This window comes from Vicugna pacos, unplaced genomic scaffold, assembly GCF_048564905.1.
Source record: "Vicugna pacos unplaced genomic scaffold, VicPac4 scaffold_20, whole genome shotgun sequence".
NCBI classification, from domain to species: domain Eukaryota; kingdom Metazoa; phylum Chordata; class Mammalia; order Artiodactyla; family Camelidae; genus Vicugna; species Vicugna pacos.
The window spans coordinates 44,594,137-44,606,325 of record NW_027328741.1 but is presented as its reverse complement, the minus strand read 5'-3'; the positions used below and the strand labels follow the sequence as shown (position 1 = coordinate 44,606,325).

Sequence of the window (12,189 nt, the reverse complement as noted above, 5' to 3'; positions counted from 1 at the left end):
TCCCTCACTTTTTAATATCTTGAATCTCTGCCCTCTCCTATCATTTCTAGTTTTGTATTGGTGAGTTTGCTAATCTCTCTTCCACAAAGACAGTCTACTTCCAATGCTTTCTGTTGCTTTCTTCATCTCATTTATTAAATTCTCCTGGTCCTCCAATACTATTTGGTTATTTTATAGATTCAGTCTCTTTGATAATGTATTCCTTATCATCATTTCATTTATTCCTGAGCTCACTAAACTGCTTTCTTAGTTTTGTTTTTTGTATTGAGATTCTGTATGACACCTATTTGGATTCTCTATTAGTAATGTGGCAATATACCATGACTTTAAGTTTGTTTGCTGCAGGGTTGACATTGTGTGTGTGTGTGTGTGTGCAGTTGCATGTGCGTGTTTGACTGTGTCTGTGTCGGTGACTTTGTGTGTCTATCTGTGTGTGTGCACGCCCTATAATGTTACTGTGATTTGTCATGGTCTTGATAAGTTATTTCTCTGATGACACTAAATAACAGATTTTGAGTTGGAGTCCTTGTTTTTGTTTTCTGGTTGTTTGCAATATTGCACAGATTTTGTTTTACTTACCTGAGCTACCTGTGATAATATTTCAATCTGGCACTTTGCAGTCACTATTTTCTGGATAAAGATATGTTTTCATTGTCACTTCTTAGACTTCTCTGGTAGTTAATGCCACTCTTGTCACTAGGACTGTGAACCCTTCCTTTTATTTGATATCCCTTGAAACTCAGTGTACTCAGTGAGGAAACATGTAAAGACAGGTGGGTATTTGGAATCAGGCAAGTGCCTTTGCCATGTCCAGTATTGCAAGGTAACATGTCTCCACCACTGTGAATGGGGAGTAGGGACAGTGTCATGAATGTCTGAGCGTCTGAAGGATGGAAATTCTGTCTCCATTGTGGGTCCCTCCTAATTACATGTGACCATGAGCACTGGTGAAGTTGGAGGTCGAATCTGTGTGAACCACTGTGACTCTGTTTCTACTGGGTTCTCTGAACTTGTGGACTAAGATATCTTAGTCAGTGGGCCTTGGTTGCAGACACCAAATCTGCTCTTCCCTTAGTTCAGCCTCATTTGTGTATTTTAGTCCATCAAACTTTACCTGTTCACATGCCTTCTGGATTATTGCTTTGTGTTGTAGTTATTTTTCTTCAGATGTGAATGCTTTACTGACTGTAGATGTAAGGGGAGAGACAAAAATAATTTAAACTTATGTCACTTTTAAAAGTATATACTTTTTCAAATGAAAGCTTAAATTCTACTAAGGACATTATAAGAACAGTAAAGAAAGTGAACAAATCACATCCCTTAATATCATAGAACTACAAAATATTTTGTTTTTCCTGGGGTTTTTCTTCAATGTTTTTTACACCCACATACACATTTTACTATAATATATCCATATAACATCTTTAAAATCAATTAAATTATTAAAATATTTCTCTGTGCTGTAAATATAGCCCTTTTGGTTTTCTAATTTATTACCAGTATCTTGCACATTTCTGTCTTCTCCATCGTTCTTCCCTGTCCCCACAGGAAACCACTACTTGGTACACTACACATATATACGTGATTCTGTTTCTGTTTTTTTATGATTATTTCTCTTATATCTTTATTTTCCTCATTTAAGTGACAACATAGTGTGTTTTTCTCTGTATGACTTATTTTACTATGTGCAATAATCTCTGGGTCCACTCACATATTTCCAAATTGTAGAGTTTTATTTTTTAATATGACAATGACTTAGTATTTATTATGTTATCTATATCTCACAACTACTTAAGCCAATCATCTGTTGATAGGCAGTTGAGTTGTGCTTCTATCCTTGGCTACTATAAATGATGATGTTAAGAACTCTGTGGGTAATTTATCCTTTAAAGTTAATGTTTTCATTTTTATCAGATTTATAACAAAAACTGGAATTGTGGCTACATATAATGTTTCTATTTCTAGTTTCCTTAGCACTGTCCACACTTTTATAATAGTGGATGCATCAATTTATATTTCCACCAACAGTGCACCTGGGTTCCCTCTTATTGATATTCTTATTAATATTTGTCATTTGTAGAGTTTTTATTAAAAGCCGTTTTGGTTGTTGTGAGATTATGTTTCATTCTGGTTTTGATTTTTAATTTCCTAATGAATAGCAACAATATGTTTCTTTTTATGTGCATGAAAATCATCCACATGTCTGTTTTTGAAAAGTTTCCATGAAGATCCTTCAACTGTTTTTAAGTTGGGGTCTTTGTTTATTAAATATTTTGTCTAATATGCTATATATATATTATGAATATTAACATCTTGTTGGTCTCATTGTCTGAAATTTTTCCTTCTATTCTGTCTGATATCATGTCTTGTTGAAGGTTTCCTTTGCTCTGGAAAAGGTTTTGCACATCACACATATACAAGAATTAGAATCCCTGTGTCACATAATACATCTATTTTTTCCTCAGTAAACTAAAAACTGTAATTGTTAGTTTTCCTTTATGCTTGAAATTTGAAGACAAATCAAAAATAAACATTGCTATGATTTATCTCAGAGTCACTTCTGCTCCTGTTCTTGGTCAGAAATTGTATAAATTTGTGTTTACATTTGGGAAATTAATCCATTTTTACCTCATTTTTTATACTTTGGAAGGAAGTGCTCTTACATCTTCATTTTACATGTACTGTCTACTTTTCTCAGAACTACTTGTTGAAGAGACTGCCTTTTTTCCATTGTATACTCTTGCCTCCTTCATTGTAGACTAATTGACCTTAGGTGTGCGGGTTTATTTTTGGACTCTTTATTTTGTTCTACTGATCTATGTGTTTCTTTAAGTACCATATTTTGATGTATTGATTGCTGTAGCTTTGTAGTATGTTATAAAGTCAGGGAGGGTAATGCCCACAGTTTTGTTCATTTTTCGAAATACTTTTAGAAAATGTGGGTCTTTCAGATTTATGTATAAATTTTAGTATTATTCTCCTTGTTTTTTGAAGAAACTTATGGATTCTGTGAGAATGAAAATTTGCTAAAAGAAAAAACCTGAGAAAAATACTAAAGTGTGGAGGATAAATCATGCAATATTAACAACAAATGGATTGCTGAATAATTGAAAGAAAAAATATATATAAAACATGACAACCAAAACAAAATCCATGGGGTATAGCACAAGCAGTATTAATAGGGATGCTTATAGCAAAATAATCCCACTTATACAAATAGGAAATATCTCTCTCTTATAAAATATAGTTACCAGCAAATGTTGTAGAAAATAATAAACAAACTTTTTGCTAGAAGGAAAGACAGCTGAAAGGACAGAACATAATTAAATAAAATAAAGATTAAAATAGAAACATATAATCAAACTAAATAATGCCTTTTGAAAGATAAATAAAGTTGATAAACTTTAACCAGACACAAGAGCAAAAAAGATAGTTACAGATTAATAAGCTCAGAGATGAATGAGAAGTTACATCTTATTTCAAAGAAATACAAAGCATCATAAGATGATACAACAAATTATATGCCAATAAAATGGAAAGCCTAGAAGAAATGGACAATTTCTTAGAAAGAACTAATCTCCAGAATGGAATGAGAAAGAAAATATGAACAGATTATCACTAATGAAATTGAATATGTAATTAAACCAAATCTTCCAAGAAACAAAATTACAGGCCTACACAGATTCTCAGGTGATTTCTGCCAAACATTTTGAGAAGAGGTTTCACCTATACTTCACAGAGTATTCCAAAAATTTCGAGAGGAAGGAAGGCTTTCTACCCCACATTTCTGTATCACACCACTAATAAAACTGGAACAAATACCTCAAAAAATTAGAGATTAAATACTACTGATAAGCATAGATGCAAAATCATCACTAAATTGTTAGCAAATCAAACAATATTTTCAGAGGATTATACATTATGATTAAGTCCATTTATTTCTAGGGATGCAAAATTGATTAAATACCCACAAATTAATCAGTATGATACACCACACTAACAACCTGAAGAATAAAAATTATATGGTCACATCAATAGAGTCATAAAATGTTTTGACAAATTTGGTATCTTTTTAAGAATATATTTCTCCTCAAAGTGGGTATAAAGAAACATACCTCAACATAGTTAAGGTCATATATGACAAGAACTCAGCTAACATGACACTCACTGATTAAAAGCTGAAAGCATCCCCAATAAGAGAAGGAAGAAGACAAGAATGCTCATTCTTACCACTTTTATTCAGTATAGTACTGGAAATTCTAGCCATAGCTATCCAAAATAAAAGTAAATAAAATATAACTAATTAAGAAAAGGAGTAAAAGTATCTGTTTGCAGATGAAATACTTTAAACAGAAATCCTAAAAATGGTGCCACAAAATTTCTAAGAGTTATCAACGCATTTGGTAAAATTTCCGAATGTAAAATTAACATACAGAAAACTTGCATTTCTACACACTAACAACAAGCTAATAGATAGAGAAAGTGAGAGAAATATCACTTTTACAGCTGGATTACAAAAAACAAAAAAAAATCAAGAAATGTTTCCAACCAAGGAGTTAAAAGACCTGTTCTCAGATAACTGTATAATATTTACAAAAGAAATTGAAGATAATGCAAACAGATGAAAGGATATACTGTGTTGGTAGATGAGAAAATAAATTCTTTAAATGACAGTACTAGCCAAGAAAATAAACAAATTAAATTCAGTGCCTATCAAAATACCAAGGGCATTTTCAGAATTTACAATAAATAAATCTAAAATTTACATGTAAACACAAAATAGTTGAAATCAATTAAAAAAAGAAAGAAAAGAAAACAAACTAAAAACACAAACGCTTTGACAAAGAACTAAGAGGGTGTATCACTGTCCCTCATTTTAAACTACAATTAAAAGCTACAGAATTAAAAGAATATGGTAGTGGCACAGAACAAACAGAATAATGGAACACAAAGAATGCTTCAAAATGAAATCAGACACTTATGGTCATTTATCCCATTACAAAAATTGAATATACAGTGGGGGAAAGGCAACCAACAGGCATATGAAACCGATCAACATCACTAACCATCAGAAAAATGCAAGTCCAGAACACAATGAGATTTTCTGTCACTCCTGTCAGAATGACTATTATCAAAAAGATAACAAACATAAGTGTTCATGAGGATGTAAGAAAAACAACCATGATGCACTGCTGGAGTGAATGTAAATATGTGCTGCCACTGTGGAAAACAACATGGAGATATATCTGAAAATTAAAAATGAAATATATACCAACATTTCCATATCTGGATAATTATTTCAAGAAAATGATAACACTAATTAGAAAAGATAAATTCAAACCTATATTTACTGCAACATTATTCACAATAGACAGGATATAGAAGCATATTTATTGCTCATCAATAGATGATTGATAAAGAACATGTGTGTTTATAGTATATATATCTACCCAACTTAAATGCAGATTTATCAATATTTATATATACATACACACAATATATATTTATATGCACTATATATATGCACACACACATAAAAATACAATGAGTTATTACTCAGCTCTAAAAAGAATAATTTCTTGTCATTTGCAACAAATTCGTAGATCAAGAGGGTAATATGCTAAGTGAAATAAGTCAGAAACAGAATGACAAATGCTGAATGATTTTATTCATATGTGGAATTTAAAACAAATGAACATAACAACACAGAAAAGGAGTTATAGTTATAGAAAGCAACAGGTTGTTCACAAGAAGGAGGGAAATGGGGTAAGGAAAAGAAAAAGTTGAGGGAAATTAAGAGAGAAAATTTTCCAATTGCAAATTAAATGAGTCAGGGACAAGAAACATACTGTATGGGTATTAGTAATTAACAATAAAACTTCTTTACATAGCAACAAGTCATAACTAGGTATATTCTGGTGAGCAGCTTGAAATGTATTAAAAACTGCAAACAGTATGTTGTGTAAGAGAAACCAACACAGTGTTTAGATTAAAGTACACTTCAAAAACAAGGAAACATTTTTATAGAAAAAAATTAGACTTGCAGTCAACAGAGGCAGAGGTTGGGAAAGGAGAATTTGATTAATGCACTCAAAATCTACAAACCTCCAGCCATAAAATAAACGTGTTGTAAGGATGTCCCATAGTAAAATGAAAATTACAACTAATAGTGCTTTATGTGCTAAATGAATGTTGTTAAGAGAGTAGACCATAATGTTTCTCATCACAACCAAAAGACAAGTTGTATTTCTTTCAAATTGTATCTAAAAGAGATAATGAATTCTCCCTAAAGTTGCTATGATATTTATTTCATGATACTTGTAAATCAAATCACTATCCTGTGCACCTAAACTTACACAATGTTTTATGCCAATTATATCTCAAAAAAAAGTGGAAGAAAAAATGGAAAACCAATGGTCATTTTTTCCCATGTCATTTCTCATGATTGTTTTTGCAGCAAGAAATCTTGAGTCATGATATATTTATCCTAGGTAAAAATACTAATAAATAAGTGATTCTAATAAATTATACATAAAGATACTAATAAAATTAGTGTTTTGTCATGCCTTAAACTTTCTTCATGTTAAAAGCCCACTGCTTCTGTAGGCAACAAAATATCACTCTGTATATTCATCTAAGATTAGAGAATGGAAACAAATGGTAACCCTGGCTGCTTTTGCTGTGAGTGATAAAGTTCACTGTCTCTGACCGAAAGTCTCATCTCCACGACAGCATCTGTAATAAAGGAACCTGCTGGGTTGCTAAAAATCTCAGCATGGTAAAATCTCAGAACTCCTACAATTCTTAACTGTTTTGCAATGGGAATGCAATACTGACTAAGACTTGATTTTGGATAACAATGTGGTGTTTTCTCATGGTTGCAACAGGGGATGTGAGGATAATCCCTGAGATCCACAAGAAACATTCTCGCTCAAGTGCTGGGCAAAGAACTGTAAAGGTTCTGCACTATTAGGACTGAGGACTGCTTTCAAAATGATGACTATGCTCACTCTATTCCAGGTAGTCCAAGGAAAGAAAGGTTATTGCAATTTCTAGTTGAACGGGAATAAGTCAGTGGCTCAGTTGCTATAAATAAGACAACGGCTGTTCAAAGCCATAATAAATTGTGTCAACAATGAGAATAAGACAAAAAAAATTAGACATAAGCTTAAATTAAAAAGGAGACACAGTCCTGTGCTGGGCTCTGGGGACAGGAAAATGTATATACCTCAGTCCAATTCAAGGGTTCATTATAATGGCCCTAATATCAGCTTGGGATTCAATGAACAGGTAACAATTAGTATACTGGGAGAAATAAAAACTACCTATCCCTGATTGGAAGGAAATCTGGTGGCTCAATGAAACTCTTAACTCACAGAGATTCTGCTAGATGCAGAGGAATAATTCACTGATGACTCAAATAAGACAAACAGTTGCTGCTTAACAATCCATTTTCACACACACACACACAATGGTAGACATATTTGTTGTACTTAGTGGGAAGAATTCAGTGGGCAGGTCTCAGATAATAGTTTTCAAACACCAGACTACTTTTCTACTTTTGCCAATAGTCTAGCTTTTGCAAGGTAGAATACTACAGATGGACAAATAAACAATATTCTTATTTAGGATTTCTAATTTTGAAAGTAAACTGTAGCTTTTCACTTTTCATTATAGAACCTTGTTAATATGATCGTGGTGAGAACCACTGTCTGATAAGAGAGCTGGAAACTAGCTGCTGAACCAGCCCATCTGAACCCCAGACTGCTAATGTAAGCAAAAACATAGCCACCATCAGAGTTGAGCTCACAAACTTAAAAGCTTGAAATTTCTGTTGTAGGAAAAAACCACTGCTGTCCAGACAAAGTTCTCCTGCTACAAGTGGGCTATTTTCTTCTCTTGGTAAATTTCATATTGGTGGGATGTTGCTACAGCTTACCCTGGCCCATTTGCCTTTTCTCCAGATTATCAAAGGCTTTCTTCACAACTGGTGACGCATTTTCAGGACTGAATCTTGCCATTTCAGTCTTATCAGCTGACACTGACTGCATGATTATGAGCAGAAGCCTTAGGCTCCCTGAACTTGCCTACAATTTTTCCAGCATTTCAGGGCATTTCACATTCTGAAAATGCTTCACCTTTAATTTTAAAATAATGGGAAAAAGTCAGAGTCTTCCATGAATATTTTATATTTCTAATATCTGCAGAAATTTGGTGTTCTTGCAGTTAGATAAATCTTTAATTCCACTACCCTCACTTCCTCCTACTCCACACATTTTAGATTGCAATTGGGTTACTGAATATGACCACTCCAACCAACGGGCTAGTACCTCTAAGATGCTTCCTGTGTGAAAGTTAGAAGGGGCACAATTTATGTGGGGTGTATAAACATACATTAAATATTTGCAATGGCACTGTCTCTTCTGTGTAAATTTCTGATTCTAAGAAGTAAATTAATTAGAAGTCAGTATAGTTATTGGTAAGGGGAAGAGAATCAGCTATTTTGGGGTGGGTGGGTGATGAAGAGACAGGAAAAATTCCAGCAAATGGGAATGGAATGCTTTAGGCCTCTGGAGCATGAATTAAGAAGAAAATAATACTTTTTCTCCTGTACCTACTTCCACTTACTCTCTTGAGTTACTAGTCCTTGGACTATGAAAAGAACTAGTTTGTGGTGAAGAGTAAAGACCATAACGAAATATTTTGAAAACCATGAGAGTTTTGTTGTTTCAGGAAAGTAGATTTTGCTTAAAGTCAACATGTATTTTTCGTTCACTAAATAGTAAAATTCATCCTTTGGCATGTGCTGTGCTTACTTTGCTGGTATACAAGTTAGACAAGGAAAGTGGGATAGACAGAAAACATCTGGAGGAGGTGGTTTCTGTGCTGAGACTGGAAAAGTGTAAGTAGGTAAAAGGAGGACACACAACTTCCAAGGATGAGCTGGAGCAAAAGTGGTGAGGTTGGAGCTAAAATAGTTGACAAGCATTTGCCTGGATGTATCTCCAGATACAGTGAAACATTAAGATATGCCAAGGTAGTCAGATGCCAATTTATAAAGAACTGACTAAACTAAGTTGAGTTTGTGGGCTTAGAGTTGGAAAAGCATTAAGTGCCACCCTGAGGATGTAAGCTGGCCTTTGGCTGGAACAGAAAAGCAATATAAATTATTGACTAGAAAATATAGTGTAGAATCTTGAGGGCAGGGAATGAAAGCACCCATTCGAATGCTTTGAGAACAGCGCAAAGAAGACCATTGATAAAATTACTTCTTAAATTCTACCACGTGCTGAATGTGCCATCTGAGACTACATCATGTGACCTTTATGATTCCAGGGATGACATAATAGAGACCATGATCCCTGGGCCGATACCTGCATTTATCTCCTGTTCCAACCTATCCTAACTTAACACTTTTAATACTTTCCAGTATGAACCAGAAACCATTTAGTACTTTTCCCACTCTCCATGTTTTAGTCTTATTCCAAATTCTTCCATTTTCTCTTCTTCCTTACAAGAAATTATTTAAATTTACTCCCATATTGTTTCATCAAATGATCATATCAAATATCTCTTTTTTTTTAAATGGTAACTTACTCCCCATTTAACTCTTAATTCTATTAAAAAATAAAAGGAAAATACAGCTACACATCTATGTTTATCGTTCAAACAAGAAATTGGCAGATATTTGTCGACATTTTTCAACATCATTTTAATCTTTGTTACCTGTATAATATGGTAATCCTGTGGTAGATCAGTTGTAATTAGGATGACGTTCATAAACTGAAGATGGCTGATGAGTTGGCCTTGAAAGAGAGGTAGCTGATGTATCAGCTATCACTGGCACTAGAATCCGTGGGTTGCTCCCAGGTTGAAGTTTATAAAAACGACCTTCATTGGCAGATATGTTGTGATATGTATTTGGAAAAGTATAAGGCTCCACCATCAGTCCAAAATAATTGCTCTGTATGGGAGACAATATGCTGTACAGAGAAGTAGAATATTTAGTTGTAATGAAGTTCACAACACGGCCATTTGCTTCAGTTTAGCTGCATTGATAGTGCCAGTGGACAGTGGTCAACTCATTTAAAATAGCACGTTGATCCACTGCAATTTGTTCTGTTGGTCTAACTGACCTTGATGATGGAGGAGAAAAATCACCTCTGATAAGGGTAGTTGTATCACCAATTATCTGGGTGGTAGAGGGCCTTCTTATTAGAGGCATGTTAAAATTTGCAGTAGGTTAAAAAGCACTTTCTCCACTAGCGTTAGCCACAAAACCAGAATTATGATTATCCACATTACCCCCTGCTTTAAAGTGATTCTTTTTGAAATCTTCAGCCAATGAAGATACCAGAGAATCATTTTTAATCCCAACTCTTCTATTTACTCTAAGTAAAATCTGGGGACAGCCTCATTTAAAATTTGGATTATGACAGAACTGCAGCTACAACCAAAGGTGAAAATTTTTAGTAATATTTTAAATCAAAATACAAGCCAAAAATTAGCCTAACCTGTAAATCCTCAGATTTCACGTTTACAATGCAAAGATAATATCATCAAAATATGAACATTGCTGACGATATTTTTAAGTTTCTTGTTTGGAAACTACACATTTAAATAGAATAGTCATCAAATTTAAGAAGGTAGTATTTGCAGTAATGGTTTATGCCACGTTTTAAAAGCAGCATTAATACCTTTATTTTGATTTCTGTTAAGATTCAGAGTTTCAAGCAAAGTTTCTCATAATTTTGACTTCTTAAGGTACTGTCCTCATTTTTTAGAAAAAATAAAGTATTTTAGCCTTAGTAGTTTAATACAATTTTCAAAATCTATCTTAACATTTATATTACCATAGGATGATGTACAGAATAAAATTTTATATATAAGTTACCAAGTGGTATCTAAAATTTCTGTATACCTTTCTTAAAACAGAGACTTCTTTTTCTTTTGCCAGAAAGTCAACTAGACAAGCAGATCTTTGAAAATTCTGCTGCACTTTACCAAACCCATAAAGGTTAAGCTGTCTAACTAAACTTTTCATACTTCGAATTTGAAATATTCTGAAAGGGGGCTTTCTTTCCAAAACTTCCTTCTTAAAGACATCTTCATCAATCACTATGGAAGGTCCATTATCACCCCACCAGATGGATTTAAGTTTGTCACTTGCACCTTTTTTCCAGAGTTTTCTTGGAAATGACAGAGAACGAAAATCATTATCTTCATCTGGTTCAGAGACACAATGTATGTAACATGGTCTTTTAATCAAGGATCTTTCAGACAAATACTGAACAGCATTTTCTTCAATCATAGTCTTCAAGTCCAAGTCCACAAGGAATGTTTGATTACACAATAGAGATCTACCGGGGTTTCCTGAACCAATTGGTCCATCTTTATGAGACACAACTTGAATTTCTGAAGAAAAATATGCCATCTAAAGTAACTTTATCTACAGCTACCTTTTTATTCTGCATGATTTTGAGCACTGCATCTTCAAATGCTGCTTTGGTAGGCCTGCACAGATAAACTGCTAGGCCATCACAATGGTTCTCAACCTGAGTAGCTGTGACATCACAAAACGACTGGTCTCCTAGCAACTCAAGTGTAATGTTCAGTCAGTGTTTACTTCTCATTTATCCAGTTAAAATGAAACATGTAGGATGTTTATTTTTATAGTGTGATCTGCAAATATTATCCACACAAAATCTTTTTAATAATTTAATTTTGGGGTCTATGAAATAAAACCAATATCCATCCTTTTGTACATAAATTTACACCAGATTGGGGAACAGAGTATAAATAATGCAGAAAATATATAAAATAATTTTAAATTTTGGAATTTACAGTGAAAACTGTTTAAAACCTCTACATAAAATTTATAACACTTTCATGATCAGTTGTAATTAAGGTGAAAAATAATTTGATTTGGAAATGGAAGTATGTATTTATCTGTGTACTTTACAATAAATAACTCTATATTCAAAATATTAGCAGAATAAATATCTGTTTATTTGGTATGTTTATAAATAAATGGTAAATATTTATGAAATAAAATTAGGTTAAAATAAGCAATCAAATTTAAGAAATCCCAAAGGGGGGAATTTTTGTTTTAAATTTCATTTCATTGCTATAAGTAAAAAAAATGTAATTTAATATTCTACTTTAAAATTACAAAAGAGAACATATTAT

General features: G+C 33.1%; 1 long non-coding RNA gene across 3 annotated transcripts in view; it reads right to left on the bottom strand.

Annotated features, from left to right (window-relative positions):
- LOC140693702 (uncharacterized) overlaps positions 1–11,569 on the bottom strand; it is a 36,681-nt gene extending 25,112 nt beyond the window's left edge. Inside the window, exons 1-3 of one of the 3 annotated variants that reach the window (XR_012069397.1) lie at positions 11,460–11,569; positions 9,727–9,983; positions 1,115–1,185 (exon numbers count right to left, since the gene is read on the bottom strand). This is a non-coding gene — a long non-coding RNA (uncharacterized lncRNA). The other 2 variants (XR_012069398.1, XR_012069399.1) reach the window with 2 other exon arrangements.
- Positions 11,570–12,189: the final 620 nt, after the last annotated feature.